Source organism: Pinus tabuliformis, chromosome 4_1 (genome assembly GCF_031772625.1).
Source record: "Pinus tabuliformis cultivar Carrire ecotype Pingquan chromosome 4_1, CPIR1, whole genome shotgun sequence".
NCBI classification, from domain to species: domain Eukaryota; kingdom Viridiplantae; phylum Streptophyta; class Pinopsida; order Pinales; family Pinaceae; genus Pinus; species Pinus tabuliformis.
Genome location: NC_142303.1, coordinates 356,696,536 through 356,718,032, shown reverse-complemented (window position 1 = coordinate 356,718,032; position 21,497 = coordinate 356,696,536). Strand labels below are relative to the sequence as shown.

Genomic DNA, 21,497 nt, shown 5'->3' with positions numbered 1-21,497 from the left:
AAACACTAATACACTTTTGATTGATGAGCCATATTGTCTATCAGATATATACATTCATGAGTCACTGATAAAGGATTTATATATAAATTACTGATGTTGTACATGGGATATATATGAGTGCTGTACATGGGATATATATGAGTGTTACTGATAAAGGTTATATATATAGATATAAATTGATTATGGAATAATGGTACAAGACAACGCCTATCCATGAAAGGGTATGTGTACAACTACGACGTTTTCGTGTTGGAAACAATAATGGGAAAGAAGCCCACAGGTCAAGTGTTTTTAGAAGAAGGGCAATCGTTGCAGAGTTGGGTGGGTGATGCATTTCCCGAGAGATTGTTGGAGGTGATTGACGAGAATTTGGTGGAGGAGATAAGAAAGGAAGAAGAGGATGAAGAACATGAATCACATGATGTTATGGGGCATGGAATTGTTGTGTTGTTGGCGAATATAGGTGTGATGTGTATTAAAGCAATGACCAACCTTTCAAGAGGTCGAGGTATCACTAGAGAGATAGTCACCAAAATCAATAAGAGTTTGGAAAATAGGTAGAACCGCCTTGGACAGGTGACAGACCAAATCAATTCATAATCTGATTAGGATAGGTTTGTGGAAGAAAATGATTAGATTACGTTATTTTGTTTAATGGTTGGTTAGCGCATATATGCGGAAGAAAATGATTTGATTAGATTATTCCACTTAATGTGGATGACATAAAATGGTTATTGTATATAATTTTTATTTTAGATGTGATTATATGGTAGAGGAGTTTGTTTTTAGGAATTCATTAGATTTATTTAGATTAAGAATTATGTTTTAGTTAATTGGTTTTGTATATTGATATGGGATTGAGAAACTTGTTCACTTAGTTGATTATGCAATCTTAAAAAAATTCTATCTTAAAATTATATTATATATATAATATATATATATATATATATATATATATATATATATATAATGATATAGATAGATATAGTTTATAAATTTTTTCATTGTAATAATGTTTTTTAAATTTCTAATTATTGATGTAATTTTGTTAAGCATTCTATTAAAAAAAAATGTTATTATATTGAAAAATAAATATACATATTTTTATTTGAAAAAATTCTTTATAAACTAAGATACTTTGTTAGTCATTAACAATAATGATTATTGAATAAAATGTTGTTTTTAGTGGTTTAGGTTAGTGATTATTGAATAAGATAATTTTTAGTGGTTACAATGTAATAATGATGGAATACAATTTAGAATGTTAAGTGGAAAGAGACTTTGTTAAGAACTATTTTATGAATAGTTTGATTGAAGTGCATTTTCTCCTTTTATATCTGGCATTTTTATTAGTTGTTTTGGTTGTTAAGAATAATTATTATTAAACATTTTTGTTTTTGTAAACTAAAGATTATGTATTAATTTTGGTATTTATGTATAGTTAATGATTCAAGATTTGTTTATTAACTTATTTTATACATAGAATTGGTATGTTATTCTCTTTTTTTTTCTATTATGTAGAGATTTAATATAATTATGAAACTTTATGATCATATGAGCTGATAAGTTGGAAGGGCTTAATTCATATGTCATGATGACTTTTCTCAAAAATTTATTTCAATTTTGTAGTGAGCCATAACTTGTATGACAACATTACTCATAGACTTACATATTTAATATTACAAATACTTTAGAACTCCATAAGTGAAACACCTAATAGTACTTTCTTGGATTGACATTTGATTCATTAAACATTACAATATTGTGTATTCATTGCAAATATGTATCTTGTTTCATTAAATATTTCTTGTTTTATTCTTAACAAAAACGTGCTTGTTCTAGACTTAAGGAGCGTTCAATCTTGTCTAATTGGATTTGTATTCCTAATATTTGTTAACACATGGAAGAAGTAAAGATAGCATGATCAATTTACCTTATTGTTGGTAGGTTGTTTTGAAGTTTACAATTGTTGTCTACAAATTCTCACCTTTTGTTCATCTAATTATGATGGTTTGTCTGTAATTGGTCTTGGTGTGCCCATGTCTATGGAAAAAAATATAATGACAATTCAATCTGAAATTGATATTTTATGAGGAAGGCTCACACAATTGGCTCTCAATTTGCACAAAATTCCCTATATTGTTAATCCCATTAATGAAAATATTGTGAATATGTTTTGTTCCTTCTTGGAATACTTCCAATGGTTCTCCTTGTAAAGGATGCAATGTTTCATTTATATGAATATTAAGGGATGTATAGATAGTAGTTTCTTCTATGTTGAAAGTTAAAACTCCTATCAAGGCACAGAGTAACATTAGTTATATGTCCATTAAGTGCTTCAATAAGTAATAAAACTCATTTATAAGTTAGGATTTTCCAATTTTTATTATTCATTGGATGATCATCTTTAGGAGTTGCGCTTTTATCCTTGTTGATATTGTTATATGAGTATGCCAATTTTTTGTACTCCAATTTTGACCTATTGGATCACGGGGGCTTCATTGACAAAGCAATACCATACTGTATGCATTCAAATTGGGGCATAAAAAATGAGGAAAACATAAAATAATATATTGAACATATAATAGGGGTGAACAGTTTTTATATGTTATATATCAATATGTATATTATAAGGTATTGTTTATACAATACATTGACCAAGCAGAAGAAAAAAGACAGGTGGGATGGAGAAATTCGTGGGAGTATGAGAGCAAAGGGAGAAATTGCTAGTTCATAGTAGGTCGAGAGTCTATTTTTAGTCCGTGCTTTTGGATTTTTTCGAAGTTTGGGGCTGAGATGTGTTATTTTCTTTCCACGACTACCCCACGCGTGGGGGGGTGAGGGGGGGCGGGTGACCGGGGGGGTGGGAGCACCCCTGTAAGTTGTGCTAGGCGCTATTGAGGGGTGACAGTGGGGGCGACAGTGCCTCGGGAAATTTTTTTTGGACACCATATTAGGTGGGAAGACGTACCTATGGTTTTGTTTATAGATTTCACACATGGTTTTGGCCATGATGGCTTTCTGTCCATGATATTTTGTAGATCTGGTCAAGGGAACTATGGTTATGTTCTAATCCAGGATTAATGGATTGGGGTTTATGGATGCTTCGACATGTATATATATACATACATACATACATACATACATATATATATCTATATATATATATATATATATATATATATATATATATATATATATATATATATATATATATATATATATATATATATATATATATATATATATATATATATTGTAACATTGAAAGGAATACAATGAAAAATCAATATGGCAGCCTAGTTTTGGGATCCATGGGAAAATCACTTTGTATATATGTTTTATGTTTTATGCTCTCGCCATTATTTATTTTTTGATTTTAAGAATTCCTTTGCAGGTAATTTCTGTACATGGTTAAAACCTACATTTGGTATCATAGTTGTTTTGGCTTCAAGGGGATGCATTTGCTGCTGAGGGGTTTTTCTTAGGCCTGTGGGAGATCTGTGGGATTGATTCTTCTGGTGAAAAAATATGGTGAGCAGTGGAAAGATAGAGACTGAGAAATTTAATGGTTAGAGTTTTGAGTTGTGGAAACTCAAGATGGAGGATCTACTGGTGGATAAAGATTAGTGGATCGCAGTAGATCCAGGTACTAAACCAACAACAATGTCAGCTGAAGACTGGGTGAAGTTGGATCATAAGGCAAAGAGCACAATATGATTATGTGTCTCAAATTCAGTATTGCTGAATGTATCAGGGGCAGCTTCGGCGAAGGCATTGTGGGACAAGTTAGGGACTTTGTACCAATCTAAGTCTCTGGTGAAAAAAATGTTCCTACAGAAAAATTTGTATAACCTGAGGATGAAAGATGGAGACTTGGTGACAGAGCATCTGAACACCTTTAACACTGTGGTAAGCTAGTTATTATCTGTTGATATTAAAATTTCAGATGAAGATAAGTGCATTAGTTTTTTGTGTTCTCTATTAGATTCGTGGGATAGTCTGGTTGTTGCAATAGGTAGCAATGCAACCTTCTTACAGTTTGATGAAATGGTCTCATGCTTTCTGTCAGAGGAGATGAGACGAAAAAATATGGAGGGCTAGAATGGTGATGCCTTGTCTCTATGAGGATGGTCCCAGAATAGAACAAAAATAATTCCTCGAGTGGGAGACCTAAATCTAGAGGGAGATCGAAATCTCCAGGAAAACCTATAAAGTTGTGCTGGAAATGTGGAAAAGAATGGCACTTTAAAAGGGATTGTAAATCTAAATCTCCTATGAAAGGAAAGGTATCTGATAATGCTCATTCTACAGAGGTGAAAACCACCTCAGATGAAGGTGGGGGTGTGTACTTGGCTTCTTCTTCAAGTACACATGTAGATCATGAGGCATGGTTGATTGACTTAGGTGCATCCTTTCACATCACTCCCCATAGAGAGTCGTTCTGCAAGTATGAGAAATATGATGGTGGTGATGTATTCTTAGGGGATGATAGGAAGGCTAGAACCTTTGGTCACAAAAAATTCAAGTTGAAGTTGCAAGGTGGAAGGATTAGAACACTTTTGGGTGTTCTGCATATTCCTGTGTTGGCCAAAAATCTAATTTCTGTAAGCAAGTTAGATGATGTAGGAGTAAAAGCAGTGTTCGAGAAAGATACCTGCAATATGGTTCAGGGAGAACTGATATTGATGTAGGGAGTTCAGATTAGAACTATGTACAAGCTTCAAGGTTGCATTGTTATTGATGGATGCAATAGTTCTGTGGTTCATTAAAGTGGAGCAAAAAAACTAGTGGTCTTTGGAGAAAAGGACATGCTATGGCATCAAAGGCTTGGACATATTCGAGAGAAGGGCCTTCAAATACTTCATGGTAATGGTATGATAGAAGGTATGTATAATTTCCCTCTGGATTTTTATTTATGTGAAAATTTTGTATATGGGAAGCATATTCGGGTGAGTTTCGCCTCTAGTGCTAAGAGGGCAAAACACATATTAGAGCTTGTGCACAATGATGTGTTTGGACCTATGTCGGTTCCATCACTAGGTAATTATGTGTACTATGTATCATTTATTGATGAATTCTCAAGGAATACATGGATATATTTCCTCAGGATGAAATCTGAAGTCTTTAACAGGTTCAAATAATTTAAGGCTCTAGTGGAAAACTAGATAGACAAGAAGATAAAGGTGTTGAGGATAGATAATGGTGGAGAGTTTTGAAAGAAAGAATTTGAAGAGTTTTGTAAGAAATGTGGTATAGCACGGCAGAAGACTACTCCATACACACCTCAGCAAATTGGAGTTGTAGAAATAATGAACAAGATGTTGATGGAAAAGGCAAGAAGCATGCTTAGTAGTGCGGGGTTAGGACAAGAATTCTGGGTAGAGGCAGTGGTGACTGCATGTTACATGGTCAACAAATCACCTACATCAGTGTTGTAGTATAATACTCCACAAGAGGTATGGACTCATTAAAAACCTTCTCTTTCACATTTGAGGGTATTTGGATGTGATGCTTATGTACATGTTCCAAAGGAGAAAATAACAAAGTTAGATAGTAAATCTGAAAAGTGCATCTTTATTGGGTATAAGGATGGGTTAAAAGGTTATAGGCTTTGGAATGCAGAAACAAGGAAGGTTTTGTACAACCGAGATGTGGTGTTTAGAGAGGTGCAAGATGTAACTTATTAAACATGATGTACTACCAAAGGAACCTAAGAAGATATAGTTTGAGCTAAAGGAAGAAGAATCATACTCTACAGCAAAAGAGGAATCAAAAGATGAAGATCCACAAAATCCGGCTGTGAGAAGATCAGTTTGAGAAAGAAGGCAACTAGAGAGGTATAGTCCATCTCCTTTCTATTCAAATTTTACTTTATCTATAACTGATGAGGGAAGCAATAGATTCAGAGGATGGAAAACTCTGGAAAGAGGTCATGGTTGATGAAATGTCATCTTTTCACAAAAATGAGGCTTTGGATCTGGTGGAGTTGTCATCTGGAAGGAAACCCGTTGGAAGCAAATGGGTGTTTAAGGAGAAGGTGAATGCAAAAGGAAAGGTGGAGAAATACAAAGCTCAGTTGACAGCAAAAGGTTATTCCCGAGTGCCTGGGAATTGATTTCGATGATATTTTTTCTCCTGTTGCCAAGGTAGGTTCTATTAGATTACTTTTATCTGTTGATGCTACTTTTAATTTTGAGGTAGAACAGATGGATTTGAAGACATAATTTCTTCATGGGGATCTGGAAGAAGAGATCTACATGAAGCAACCTGAAAGCTTTACAATGAAGGGTAAGAAATAACTAATATGAAAGTTAAAAATGTCTTTGTATGGGTTAAAACAGTCACCAAGGATGTGGTATCAAAAATTTGATACATTTATATGGGGACTTGGCTTCACCAGAAGAAAAGTAGATCACTGTGTGTATTTTAAATTAAGCGATGACCGTGTTATTTATCTAGTCTTGTATGTGGATGATATGTTATTGGTTAGAAATGACAAATAAATTATCCAGGATTTGAAGACCCAATTGTCCTCTAAATTCTACATGAAAGATCTTGGTGTTGCAAACTATAATTTGGGCATGGAATTTAAATGAGATCAGGCAAAGAGGAAGCTCTGGTTAAACCAGATGAAGTATGTCGAGACAATACTAGAGAGGTTTAATATGCAAGATAGTAAACAGGTGAAGGTTCCTATTCCTATAGGTGTAAAGTTATCTATTGAATAGTGTCCCATGAAACCAGAAGAGGAAGAGGACTTGTCTCATGTTCTATATGCAAGTGTAGTCAGTATCATGATGTATGCAATGGTCTATACTAGACCATACATTGCACATGCAGTGGGAGTATTAAGCAGGTTTATGTCAAAACCAGGGAAGGAGCATAGGACAACAGTGAAGCGTGTTTTCAGGTTTTTGCGTGGCACTAGTGATTATGGTTTGTGCTACCAAGGAAGACTAGGATTGGATAGAGTTTTAGACATCCATAGTTTTGTTGATGCAAACTGGGCTGGAGATCTGGACCAGAGAAGATCTACAAGTGGGTATGTGTTTAACCTATTTGGAGGTGTAGTCAGTTGGATGAGTAAGAGACAGTCTGTAATGGAATTTTCAACTACAGAGGCTGAATACATGGTAGCCACTCATGCAAACAAGGAAGCAGCTTGGTTGCAGAGATTGTGTTCAAGTATGGGTTTAGTACAACGAGCTATAAGGATATATTATGATAACCAAAGTGCAATTTTATTAGCAAAGAACCCTACTTATCATTCAAAGACAAAGCACATTAATGTTCAGTATCACTTTGCGAGGGATATGGTTGAGGACAAAAAGGTGTTTCTCGTAAAGGTGGACACTTTGAAGAATATTGCAGATGCATTGACAAAGTTTGTGAGCACTTAGAAGTTCTCTTGGTGTAGAGAAACAATGGGAGTTGTAGGGTTGGATCAATGACTAAGCTCTCCTTTGGAAAGAAAACAACAAGTGGGAGAATGTTGGGTTGTGTTATATTCTTTCCATGACTACCCCACGCATGAGGGGGGGTCATAGGGGGGCGATAGCCCCCTTGTACGTTGCGTCGGGCGTTGCCGGGGGGTCACAGGGGGGGTCGCTACCCCCCTTGTTGGGGGGTATGCAGGGGGGTGGCAGTGGCCTGGGAATTTTTTTTGGACCCTATATTAGGTGGGTGGACCTACCTATGTTGTTGTGCATGGATTTTTCACATGGTTTTGGGCATGATGGTTTTCTATCCATGGTATTTTTTAGATCTGGTCAAGGTAACTATGGTTATGTTCTAATCTAGGGTTAATGGATTTGGGTTTATGGATTTTTTGGCATGTATATATATGTGTTGTAACATTGAAAGGAATATAATGAAAAATAAATTTGGTAGTCCCAGTTTTGGGATCCAGGGTAAAATCTTTGTGTATATATATTTTATGTTTTATGCTCTCTCGATTGTTTATTTTCTGCTTTTAAGAATTCTCTTGCAGGTAAGTTCTGTACGGGGTTAAAAACTACGAGATGGACCTGAAAAAATATTTATCCCAAACTGATTGAACTAGGTTTTGGAGAAAAATTTACAAGGTTCTTCTATAAAAAAATTATCAGATCTAATCTTTTGCGCCTATCTATCTTCAATTGATCATCTAACCAAAGGAGAAAAAATGGGGAAGGAGTAATGTCTAAAGATAACAAAAATGAAGAAGGTGACAATATGGTTGCATGGCTCACTAGAATAAACACTCTTCACATCCAACCCTTTAAACTTCCCCCTCTTGGTAAGTCACTACTTTGTTTCTTCTTGTCCCATCATTATAACTCATGGGAACCTTATAGAGATTGATTAATTAATGTATATTTAACTGCATGTTGTTGTAGGCCCTCATGATGCAAAGGTGCGCATGAAGGTTGTGGGTATCTATGGCAATGATTTCCACTATTTGAGGGTATGTGTTTTTGTTTATGTCTGTTTTTAACATAGTTCAAGAGCCATCGGGTTTATAGGAAATCCTATAATGGAAAATTAAATTTATTCAGAATTTGATCGAGGATTTTTGGATTTAGGGCTTGACTGAACACATCACTTATAAGTTTCTTAGTTATGAATGGATAATTCTCCAATTTTCCAAAAATTGCATAATGGAATTTCAACTTGTAAGATAATGATTTTTTGTGAATGGTTTCCTGCCTATGTTTCTTGATATGTTAAATGCATTTGTTATATTTGTGTGGTTCATTTCACCCACTGCAAAGAAAGGGAATAGTTATATAACCTCAATACAACTAGGTTTAGGGGGTTTTAATGTGCTTTCCATAAGTAAGGGATAATGTCTCTCTCTTTTCCATTTTACACATAATAGTAATATGAGTATATTTGTATCAGATATTGAACATTCATCACCAAGGTGTAGGGGACTTGTAGATAGACTACATAGGTCTTAAAGCATGTTAAAATAAGGATCAACCGATCAATGGATATGTACTATGTATTATTTGGATGATCTAATATGTAGTATATATTATTTGTATGATCTAATATCAATTGAGTAAAACGTATGGTTTCCATCTAATTGCAGCGAGATGCACATTCTACTATCTAGCATGGGAAACTATGCCATCTAATTGCAACTAGATGCACATTCTACAGTCAATCATGTGGAACTGTGTCAGCTAATTGCAACTATATGCACATTATACTCCCTTAATATTGATATCATGACATACTGTATATCATGGTGGACATGTGCATCCTATCTATCCAAAATGTACCTAGCTCTATATCTCTAATAACTAAGGCCACCCCTAAAGTCCTAGGATCTATCCCATAGTGCGATAGGACCTCCTAAGGAGTCACATCTATCACCATAGGGTTAGAATCAGATTCACCAGCAAGATATCAAGATCCTCTGTTAGGTCCCTATACTACTAGTGTAACCCCTTATTATTATTAGTACAAACCCCTTATTATATTATTGTGCCCCTACAATATTATTGTTATGTAGGCTCTTATTGTATTGAGACTCCTTAGACTCCTATGTATAGAATGGAGGTCTTGTCATTTGTATCATCCAAGAATTGTTCATTTTTTTAATCTAAATAAGGTTTCCCCCTCGAAGAGGCTAATTTTTAACTCGACGATCTATCCTTTCTTTTATTTTGGGAGCTGGTTGGATAACATTTGGTATCAGAGCTTTGGATTTTAGGGTTTCGCTGCTTCAAATAGGTCATTGTAGTATTTTCGCTATAAAAACATTTGCTGCGAAGTTTCAGAAGCGTAAATTAAAACCCATTTGAGACGAAATCATTCTAAACCTCATGTCAAAATTTAAGATCTTGGTGCGCTATATTTTCGGAGATATGAGCTGAGAAAGTTAGGGTTTTTACAGGCTCTAGAATTCCATCTCAAACAAGTCATCGTGGAATTTTCACTATAATTTTTTTTTACAATGTGTCAGAAGCTAAAATTAAAACCCATTTGAGAAGAAATATTTCTTAACCTTGTGACCAAATTTGAGATCTTGTCTCGCTATATTTTCAGAGATATTAACTAAGGAAGTTAGGGTTTTTGTAGGCTCCGTAATTCGATCTCAAACATGTGACCTTGGGAAAATCATCATAAATTTCTCTCCGTGCTTCAGATTCAAATTTCGTAAGATATGACAGAAAGAGGACAAACTCTACCATTCTGTTTATCATTTCGAGGTCCAAAGATCGAAACATTGACACGTGAAACTGCGTACACGCTACTGAACTAGTCTATAATCAGGCTATTGTGGGATATTTGGAATAAATCTTTGTTGGAGAATCCAATCTAGATCTGACTTGTGGGGTTGGAAAGAGGACTCAGAGGGCTACCATAAGACACAATTTTAAACCTTGGAGATTCGAAATTACAGAGGTGCAATAGATCCAATATCAAGCTCCTACAAAGTGAAAAAAGGTGCGTAGTCTCTTTTTATAAATTTGCATAAATTTGGTTTGAAATTTTAGTTTGAAGTAATTCAAAGGGAATAGTGAAGCATAATTATCATTAATTTATGCCACGAAGAAATAAAATGGAAACACCTAGTAGGCAACCTGAAATATCTATCATGACTCATGAAGAAAAGGAAGAAATGCAACATGATATATCAAAATTACGAGACCAAGTGCAACAAATTTCACTCTCACAAAAAGTAACAGAAGCTAAGATGGATGGTTTAAAGAAAGGCATGGAAGCTAACGTGGATGGAGTGGAATCTAAGATGGATGGTTTAGAAGTAAACATTGAAGATTTGAAGAAAGACATGGAAGGTTTGGAAGGAGGTTTGGGAAAGTTGCTTCAAGAAATGCTTCCTAATGGTGAAAAGGTAGTAGAGGAAACTCATGATGAGAACAAAGGACATGTTAATCATGATTCCATAGAATATAATGTTGGATTGAAGACCAACCATGTTCCAAAGATCAATATGAGGAAGTTTTATGGCAAGGATCCCATAACATGGATACTACATATGGAGCAATATTTCGATCTCCATAATGTGAAAAACACACAAAAGGTACATATTGCAACTTTATATTTAGAACCCAATCAGTTTGTACTATAGCGATCGCTTTTCTCTCATAAACAATTTTTCACTTGGTCAATTTTTATGGAGGAAATGATAACACATTATGAGTATACAAAAAGAAACATCTTTAGTCAATTGATAAATCTCAAACAAAAGGGTTCAATGGTGGAGAACATTGAGGAATTCCAAAAATTGAATATAAGGGTAAAGATATTCGAGAGGAGCATAGAATTGATGTGTTCATAGGGACTTTAAAGGATAACATCCAACAGGAGGTTCACCTTTGGGAACATGATTCATTGGAGAAGGCATTCAAGTTGGAAAGAAAAATTGAAAACAAAATTATGGCAACAAGGAAGCCTACCACTCACAACTATAAAGATGGAAGTGTTGTTGCCCCTAGCTTTCCATAACCTACAAGGTTGACACCACAAAATTTGGAAGAAAAAAGAGTAAAAGGGATTTGTTACAGTTGTGATAGAAAATACACTAAATGTCATAAGTGTGCTAAGAAGAAATTATTTTACATAGATTGTGAAGAGGAGGAAGAAAAGGAACAAGAAACGTCAATAGAAGAGGATATACACTAGGAACCAACCCTCGAGAAAGAAGAAATGAATCTGACCATATCTCGTAATGCATTTGCAGGAATTACCTTTCCTCAAACTCTCAAGATAGAAGGACATATCAAGAAGAAAAATGTAATAGTGTTGATTTATTTGTGTAGTACCCATAATTTTATTCATTGTAAGATAGCCAATGAATTGAATTGCTTCCTATATCCAACACTAGAGTGTCAAGTGATGGTTGCAAATGAAGGAACCATAAATTTCTCTGGAAAGTGCCATAATATCAAGCTATCCATGGGAGAATATGTATTGAATAGTTCAATTCTTTCCATTCCAATCGGTTGTGTTGATGTTGTACTAAGAGTCCAATGGCTACAATCTTTGGGTACGATAGCTTTTAATTATCAAAACTTTTCTTGAATTTTTTTTGGGAAGGAAAGGAAGTTGAATTAAGGGTTATCGCAGGGAAACCTGCAAATATAATCATCTCTAGTAACATGATAAATCTTCTAAAGAAGGGAAAAAATGGTATAATTGCACAATTATGTTCACTAGAAGTTCCCACATCGAAATCATCTATTTCTTGTTAAGAAATTTACGACAGAGAGATAAATTATTATTGAGATTTACCAAGATTTACATAGATGAATAATAAAATATCCAAAAACAATACACATAAATATTATAAACAGAATATTTATCCAGTAAAACCCCAAATCTAGGGAAAAACCCAACCCAATGATATCTCATTAGCGTTGGCCAAAACCCTGGCCAATCTAGCCAAGTGAGCCTTCACCACTCACCTCCAGGCCTACATTACAATGAAGTATTCCCTGTCTTTTATAGGCTCCATTACATGCAATACCACATACCATAATACCATGGGTACACTATACCATGTGCCCAAAACCACTACTATTTAACCAGGTCAACCTTGACTCAAACCCCAAGTCAATTTTACCTAACACTTCTTGAGATCTCCAAAAAGTTTTAGACAATCATTCCAAGGTATTTGAGACTCCCAAAGGCCTCCCACCTATTCGTGATCATGACCATGTTGTTCATGTGATTCCAGGAAGTGTTCCCCCAAACATCAGGCCTTACAGATATCCATATGCCCAAAAGAGTGAAATTGAACATATGGTTGCAAAAATGCTATAGGTTGGTATAATTCAACCTAGTCAAATTTATTTCTCTACTCTAGTAGTATTGGTACACAAGAAGGATGGATCATGGTGCATGTGTCCGAATTATAGGGAGATCAATAGGCTCACTATTAAAGATAAATTTCCCATTCCTGTCATTGATGAATTATTGGATGAATTATATGGAGCAATTTACATCACCAAGTTGGATCTTCGTTCAGGGTATCATCAAATCAGAACAAAGACTGAAGACATTCCAAAAAGAGAATTTAGAATTCACGAGGGTCATTATGAATTTTTGGTCATGCCTTTTGGACTTACCATTGCACCTTCTACATTTCAAGGTTTAATGAATTCCATTTTCAAACCCTTAGAAAATTTGTGTTACTATTTTTTGATGATATACTAATCCACAACAAGTCCTGGAAGGATCGTGTTCAACATGTTGATAGGGTTCTCAAACTATTGGAGGAGAAACAATTATATGAAAAAACCTCAAATGTTTCTTTGGAGTACAAGAGGTAGAATATCTGGGTCATATTGTATCTTATGAAGGTGTTAAGATAGACCCCAGCAAAATTAAACCCATTAAGGAATGGAAAATCCTCACATCCATAAAGCATCTGCAAGGATTTCTCAGGTTGACAGGGTATTATTGCAAGTTTGTTAAGAATTATGGGAGAATAGCAACACCTATAACAACATTACTAAAGAAAGATGCATTTTCTTGGACTCCAAAAGCAACAAAGGCCTTTGAACATATTAAACAAGCAATGTGCCAAGCACCGATCTTAGCTACGCTAGAATTCCAAAAACCCTTTATTGTGGAATGTGATGCCTCAAGAAATGGAATTGGTGTTATTTTAATGCAAGAAGAAAGACCCATTACTTTCGAAATTCGTCCAATCAAAGGAAAGTATTTACACAAATTTATTTATGAGAAGGAAATGTTGGAAATACTACATGCACTTAAGAAATGACGACCTTACATAATGGGAAGAAACTTCAAGGTAAAAATGGAACATGATAGTCTTAAATAGTTTTTAGAACAAAGATTATCCTTAGGAGAGCAACAAAAATGGGTCACAAAGATGTTGGGTTATGAATTTGAAATCATCTGCAAAAAAGGGAAGAAAAATGTTGTTGCAGATGCACTCTCAAGAAAGGATGAGGATGTGGAAGCATTGTTTTGTGCCATTTCTATTATTCAACCAGATTTGATAAACGAAGCAAGGGATGAATGGAAGAATAACGAATAAGTATGGGCATTCATTCAAAATTTGTAGCAAGATCCCAGTACATATGATACACTTAGATGGAAAAATGATTCATTATGGTACAACGATCGCTTATACCTCTGTAAGAATTCCCAAATCAAACAAAAGATTCTTCTGGAATTGCACACCTCTCCCTTAGGAGGGTACTCGGGATTTTTTAAAAATTACCACAGGCTTAAGAAATATTTTTTTTGGGATGGCCTTAAATATGATACTCAAAATTTTGTGGCAAAATGTTTGGTTTTCCAACAAAATGAAGTTGAGAAAATTAAGACCCTAGGTCTGTTACAACCTTTATCCATTCCAAGTCAATGTTGGGAGGAGGTTTCAATGGATTTTATCACAAGTTTACCCAAGTCTGAAGGAAAGAGTGTCATCATGATGGTAGTTGATAGACTTACCAAGTATGCACAATTTTGTGCATTATCTCATCTATTTAAAGCCGGTACAGTTGCTACTACATTTATGAAAAAAATTCAAAAGCTACATGGAAACCCAAAGATTATTGTAAGTGACAGAGATCCCACTTTCATTGGAAATTTTTGGACAAAATTAGTTTCTTTTCTGGGTACTCAGTTAGCTCATAGGTCATCTTATCATCCTCAATTTGATGGCCAAACTGAGATAGTGAACAAATTTTTGGAACGATATCTTCATTTCTTTGTATATGATAAATAGACACAATGGGTCAAGTGGTTGCCTCTATCTGAATGGTGGCATAACACTTCCTTCCATTCTGCATCAAAAATGACCCCATTTATGGCACTTTATGTATATAATCCACTGTCCATCACATTATCTTGAAAAGAAATTTCTAAGGTTCAAGCAATGGAATATCACATCGAGCATCAACATCAAGTTCTAAAAATCTTAAAGGAAAACCTCAATTTGGCACATAAGAGAATGAAACAACATGCATATCAACATCGCAACGAAAGAAGTTTTGATGTAGGTGACTGGATATTTCTATAACTACAACCATACAAACAAATGTCCCTTGAGCAAGCTAAGAAGGATGATAAATTATCACGAAAGTATTATGGTCCGTACAAGGTGTTACAAAAAATTGGTACTATGGCATACAAATTGGAGCTTCATGCATCTTCTTGACTGCACCCCATTTTCCATGTTTCATGCTTAAAGAATGTTATAGGTGAGAAGATCCCAGTTCAAACAATATTGCCAGCACTTGACGAGGAACGAAAAATCATATTGGATCCTGAAGCAGTCATAGAAACAAGAAATTGACAACTATGAAATTGATCAATTTCAGAGTATCTCATCAAGTGGAAGAACTTACCCGCTGAAGATTCCACATGGGAGGATAAGAATTTTATACAAAATCATCGAGAACTACTCAAGCATTGAGGACAAAATTTTTTGAAGGAGAGGGGCAAGTTAGGTCCCTACACTACTAGTGTAACCACTTATTATTATTAGTACAACCCTCTTATTATATTATTATGCCCATGTAGTCCCCATGTTGTTATTATTATGCCCCATAGAAGCCCACTATTGTTAGTGTTGTGCCCCTACAATATTATTGTTATCTAGGATCTTATTGTATTGGGACCCCTTAGACTCCTATATATACAAAGGAGGTCTTGTCATTTGTATCATCCAAGAATTGTTCATTTGTGTAATTTAAAGGAGGTTGCCCCCTCGAAGAGGCTGATTTTTAAGTCGTTGATCTATCTTTTCTTCTATTTTGGGAGTTGGTTGCATAACATCCTCCATTTATCCCTTATGGGTAGCCTAGCTGGCTAAAGCCCCTGCCAAGTCATTGGCCCTCTATCATGAGGTGAAGGTTCAATTCTCCTTGGGTCTATCAGGGTCAGGCCTCGATAGTTGGTTCGACTAGGTATGAGGCTCCTTTGGGTGGGCCCACCTACTTATGGGTGTTGTGAAGAAAATAAAATCTAGATCCTCTAATTGTAGATCCGAGTAGAGATCAAATGGACCATTTTACAGTCTAGTATGGGGAACTGTGTCATGCTTGAGTGAGTGTAATTTTAGTTGTTCCCAGGGGTACATCATATTCCCTAGTATGGGGCAGTTGTGTCAGGAGTCATTGACTATAACGTTGGTTGTGCTGAAAGGTGTATCATATAGCCCAGTAGGGGAAGATGTCTTTCAATTGGGTGTAACATTATTTGTATCCAAATTCACATTTTACATTTCAGTATGGGGATGTGTTATAAGTGTATTCATCAATGAGTGTAATGTTGGTGTTATTTTTACTTTTCATATTAAATATATATAGAGAGAGATATATCTAACTTAACTTATTAATCCCAGATTTATCAAGTAGCAGAAGTTAATCCCAGATTTATCAAGTAGTAGTACGTATGAAATTATTTTAAGTGTAATTTTTTACACAATTGTTTTTACTTCATCAAAAGGGCTTACATGTCCATGGATTTGATTCCTCTTCTTGATTAAGATGAAGATGAAATTAAGATAGATCTAGATTGATTATATATCATTTTTAAAGAGAAAGATGGATGGAAACCTATTGTAAGAGGCCTAGAGCCTGTTCATGATGGTTGAAGACCACTGGAAAAGGAAATCAGTGACCATTGCATATCGGTTCCTTATGCATCATTATGTTCTCTTTGTAGACTAATAATTTTCTTGTGTGCTAGCTAGAAAGATAGAATTTATTTAGGAATTTGTGATTTTATGGATAATAATCCCTTATGGTAGTTTTCATTTTTTGAACTAAGTAAGTCATATGTTTAAGTTCTAAGACATTCAACTCATGGAAGTTTCTTTAGCAGTCCATAATTTTACTTAAAAAACTATTTTTCTTGGTTTTGGTTGCAAACATTACAGTGTGCAGACGTTATTGTAAAAGAACTAATGGCAATTAGTCATGAGTGTGCTGGAATAATTGAGGAGATTGGCAGTGACATGAAATACTTCGTTCTTGGTGACTGTGTAGCTTTGGAGCCTGGAATATCATGTTGGAAATGTGAGCAATGTAAACAAGATTCCTACAATTTGGGTCCTGATATGAAGTTCTTTGCAACACCTCTCATGCATGGTTCCTTGGCCAATCCTGTCTGTACTTCCATCCCTTTTCCTCTCTTACATAAGGGCCTTTTTTCTCTTACATAGGAGTAATTGTAGGAAACAAAGAAGTTTGTTTTATATCTACCTCTTTGTGAACCCAATATAACGAATGTCTTTATACCATCTAGATTCCAAATTTTTCTTAGATGTGTGCAAACATGGTCTCATGATATATTTGGAAAGATGGAAAAACATGATTTTTCAAATCATTTGCGATTTAACAAGTCATCAAGAGTCTTTGATTTGTATATCTAATGTATTGTTATGAATCTTTAGTCACTAAATGTTATATACCATAATTCAGGTTCACACTATCAGATGCACTTGGTAGCTTGGTTGTAATGTTTCTATAGAATGTTAAATAAGTAATATATAGATGGTCCATCTCATCAAGCAAACCCATTTGTGCAGGTAGTTTTGCATTCCTTGGCTGTTGATCGAAACAATATATTGTTGGTGGAAAACTATGTACTTGACATGGGAAAATGTGACTTAAGCTATGATGTTCGAGATCAAGCACATATGCTCAAAAATATTTTAGAACCTTATTTATCTATTGTTGGTTTTGGTGAAGGAATCAGGCTCCATAAACTTCCAAAGAAGGAGAACACCTTATATTACTTGATTTATCTAGGTCTAAGGCTATTGAATCAGAAAAATATCAAGGAAAATCTATAAAGCATGATGTTGGTGAAACATCCCTTTCACAATAGGAGCTTCATGCAAACGTGTTCCTTGCACTTGCAAAACATGTTCTTCTTTTTCCAAAGTGGACTACATTATTGCATCCACGAAGAAATTCTTGGGTTTTCTTTCTTGGTTCCCATTCTCACATTGTCCAAGACACAACTCCAAGTTATAGACCTTTACCAAAACCAGGTAGTCTGTGCTAGATTCACATCCATCAGACCAATGAGGTTAGGAAACCTACTATATTAAAAGGCAAGGATAAGGACAATGATCAAGATAGTTCCATTGATATAAATGATAATACATATTTGTCTTCCGATGGATCCTTTTCGTGAAGGAAGTTTGCAGGGCCTTGAAAGTGGATCTGATCAAGAAATTGATCAATCAAATGTTAGTGAAGGCTCAAACCTTGAAATTATGTGCAAGGCTAGGTTAAGACATTCACCAACCAACTTGACTAGAAAATCTTTTGTGAAGTTGAAATATTTTGAGTCAAATGATAAATCGAGTAAAGATGTAGAAGGAAAGAGAAAAGGTGAGGACAAAAGACATGTCGAACCACTAATCTCTTTATCATATGTTGATCACTATGATCCATCCACAGTTTTTTATAGTATAATGTTGATGACATGATGCATTAGAGTCATGGCTATAGGGCCAAACTTTCGTGTCCCTGGCCCTTTTTCAACTGCAAAATAATCTATAATGTCTGGATATGCCAACCTGTCTATAGGAACCGTGGACAGAGAGCTAAGGAAGTATACACTTTTAGATTTCACAAATAGCGATGGTATGAATGTCATGTATGAATTCTCTAATGAACAATCAATTTATTCACCATTGATAGTCTGTGTTCATCTTTTTTCTATAATCGTTCAACAAATGTAATTTTTAACATTGTTGTCAAAGGTGATGAGTCAATAGAGTCTTCTGCGGAAACTAGAGCACCAATGATAAAAGTACATGATCAGTAAGCTTCTGACCTTGAAGTCTATTGGAAAATATTTAGTTTCAAGCTATAGTTCAAGGATATTTTGATGTGGGTATTTAAATATATGGATTCCCCCTTCAACACACATACACACATTCTCACTCTCTTCTCCATGTTTCCACATAATATTGTTGCATATATGGATTTCATTTTTTCTGTTAAATCTTTTAATGTGTTGCAGTCTTCTTAAGCCTGGGCTAGAGCTAACATGTAAAATCTAGATTGTATTGCAAACCTGTGGTTTCATTAGAATCACCAAAAAGCATTTCTATGCAAGAGATTCTACGTCTTGTTCCAGGTCAAAGAATAAAGGCAGAGTTGTGTGTTTCCTTTCATCATCAGTTAGTACCTCTCAAGTTGGGTGTCTATTGCAATAAGAGATGTTATTTTGTTAGATTGAGGCCTGAAATACGGGCCTTGTTGAGACCACTTTCGATGAATTCAGTTACATTTACATCTAAGGAATCTCATATGTCAAGCATACTAGAAAATTCTCGCGGGTGAAATTAAAGTTGGCATGTAAAGATAATTTATCTATGTATTCTTATACTACTACATAGTTTATCTATGAATTGTTATACTACTAATTGTAGAGTGGAACCTTATGTGCCTAAACTCTATCTAGTGATAGTAGCCTTTTTATTTTATGGTGATTGAAGATTGAGAATTTTTTGAATTGTGACAAAAAGGATCCAAAGCTACTTAGTTTCTAATAATTCCTTTAATTCTAGGTGCACATTTGTAGGACATTTTCAAATGCCCTCTCATGTAAATGATGTCCAACTTTAGCATAATGATCAACTTATTTTTGTTGCTCGAACTATTGTATCTAGAATTATCAACAACTTTCATGTTTATGTGGTATTTGTAACAATCCCAACTTTTACATCATTCATGGATCAATATGGTGGGCATGGAAATGTTCAAGGCCTATGTCAAAGGTTTAGCAATGAGACATTGTCAGGTTGCATACCTTATTTGATCACAATCACCGCAGAAGGTTGTTATAGTGTTTCAGAATTGCGTGTACTAGTCAAAGTGAACTGTGAAGATGTAGTGTTGGGGATGAATCTTTTGAAGAGATTAGTTGAAGTTTTGACCGAAAGTCAAAGTTAATAATTAAGCATTGTATATGACGACATGTATAGTGCTAAATTTTGATGTGAGAAGTCATTCTTAGTGGGGAATGGGAAATAGGATGATGATGTGGTTGCATTCCTGTGATTGCTTCTTTTGGTATATTTGAAAATTCCTACCCCTTGATTGGAGAGAGCCTGAAAAGCAAAAAAATGCTTGTTTTTTTATCCATTCACATGTTGACCATTGAAAGTGAGCGATGTTAATTAACTTCCCTACATTATAAGAGTGATTTGATTTTATTTATAGTGTTTTTCTTTTTAGTTTGAGGTTTACACTTCCCATTGATCATATGAGTTCCCATCACAAGAAAGGCTTGTAACTTAATCTAGGTAAATTTCTACGAAACAAACTAGTTGAAAAGATGCAGTGTTCAAGTATTGAGGACATTTTTGTTGATAGGGTGAGTGAGAATAATTTACAAAGGTGTAACTGATTTTATGTGATGATGTAATCATAATTTACATCGCTTGGTATTTCTTGCACCATATTAAGATGGCATACACACTTCAATATATTGAGACATCCTTCATGGAAATATTATGTGTCTTTCTTCATGATAATCAAGGTGACCATGATATGGGCTCTGAAAATTAGGTTGGGTATGGTAAACAAACAAGTGGTGTCAAAGATAATTTGGGTTTCTACCTACTTTATAGAGAGGACTTAACATCCTTTTGGGAAAACTTGTCATTCCCTGTACAAACAGATCAGGTTTGGTGTTTTGAATTGGTGAAGCTCAAGGCTTAAACTCTATCACATGGAAATTCATTCCAATTCATGATTAACTATAGAATATGATGAAACTGATTGAATTGTATAGACATCTGATTTTGTTCTCTGTTTAGTTTGATAGAAAATCTTCATTAGGTTTTTTTAAAATATTCTATATTAGTTCATATTTCTCTACATGCATTCATAATAACTTGTTACATCACCCTTTATTCCTTGGAATATCTAGATGGAGGGGGGCTCAAATTCCAGCTACAATAATTGCTCGTAACCCTAAGTGACTCAACCAAACCTGTCATCTATGGCCTCCCTATCAGCAACATACATTGGGAAGATGGTTTGGCCAATTGAGTAAGGTTGTGTTTCTCTCATATGTAGTGTCTAGGCTGGAGGTTGAAGCGTTATGGTGCAATATGATTTTTGGTTACCAATCTCTATAAATTCCTTAATTTTCATGGATCTATGGATGTAATAGTTGAATGATCTTCATTCCTTAACTAGATAAGAAATATTCCAATGGTACACATTCATAACAATGTCTTCGTTCTCAAGTTCAATCACACATAAAAGAGGTTAAATCATCAACACTATTAAAGAATTACGTTGGATAAATAGCTTTGGAAATGTCTTTTTATCAACCATAAGAGCACGAAGAAATATCTTTCTTGAGCATTAAATTTTTAACTTAGCTAATGTGCCCTAGCTTGATTAAAATTGATAATGTATTGTCTTAAAAAACATTGACAATGTGCTTGGCCAATTGTAAGTGACTTGGAGCTTGTTCATGATTTTTGAAGTCCATTGACAAAGGAACTCAATAACCACGAG

At 34.8% G+C, this 21,497-nt stretch overlaps 1 pseudogene; it reads left to right on the top strand.

Annotated features, from left to right (window-relative positions):
- Positions 1 to 261: 261 nt before the first annotated feature.
- On the top strand, positions 262 to 19,916 carry LOC149175755 (AP3-complex subunit beta-A-like; annotated as a pseudogene).
- The last annotated feature ends 1,581 nt before the right edge of the window (positions 19,917 to 21,497 follow it).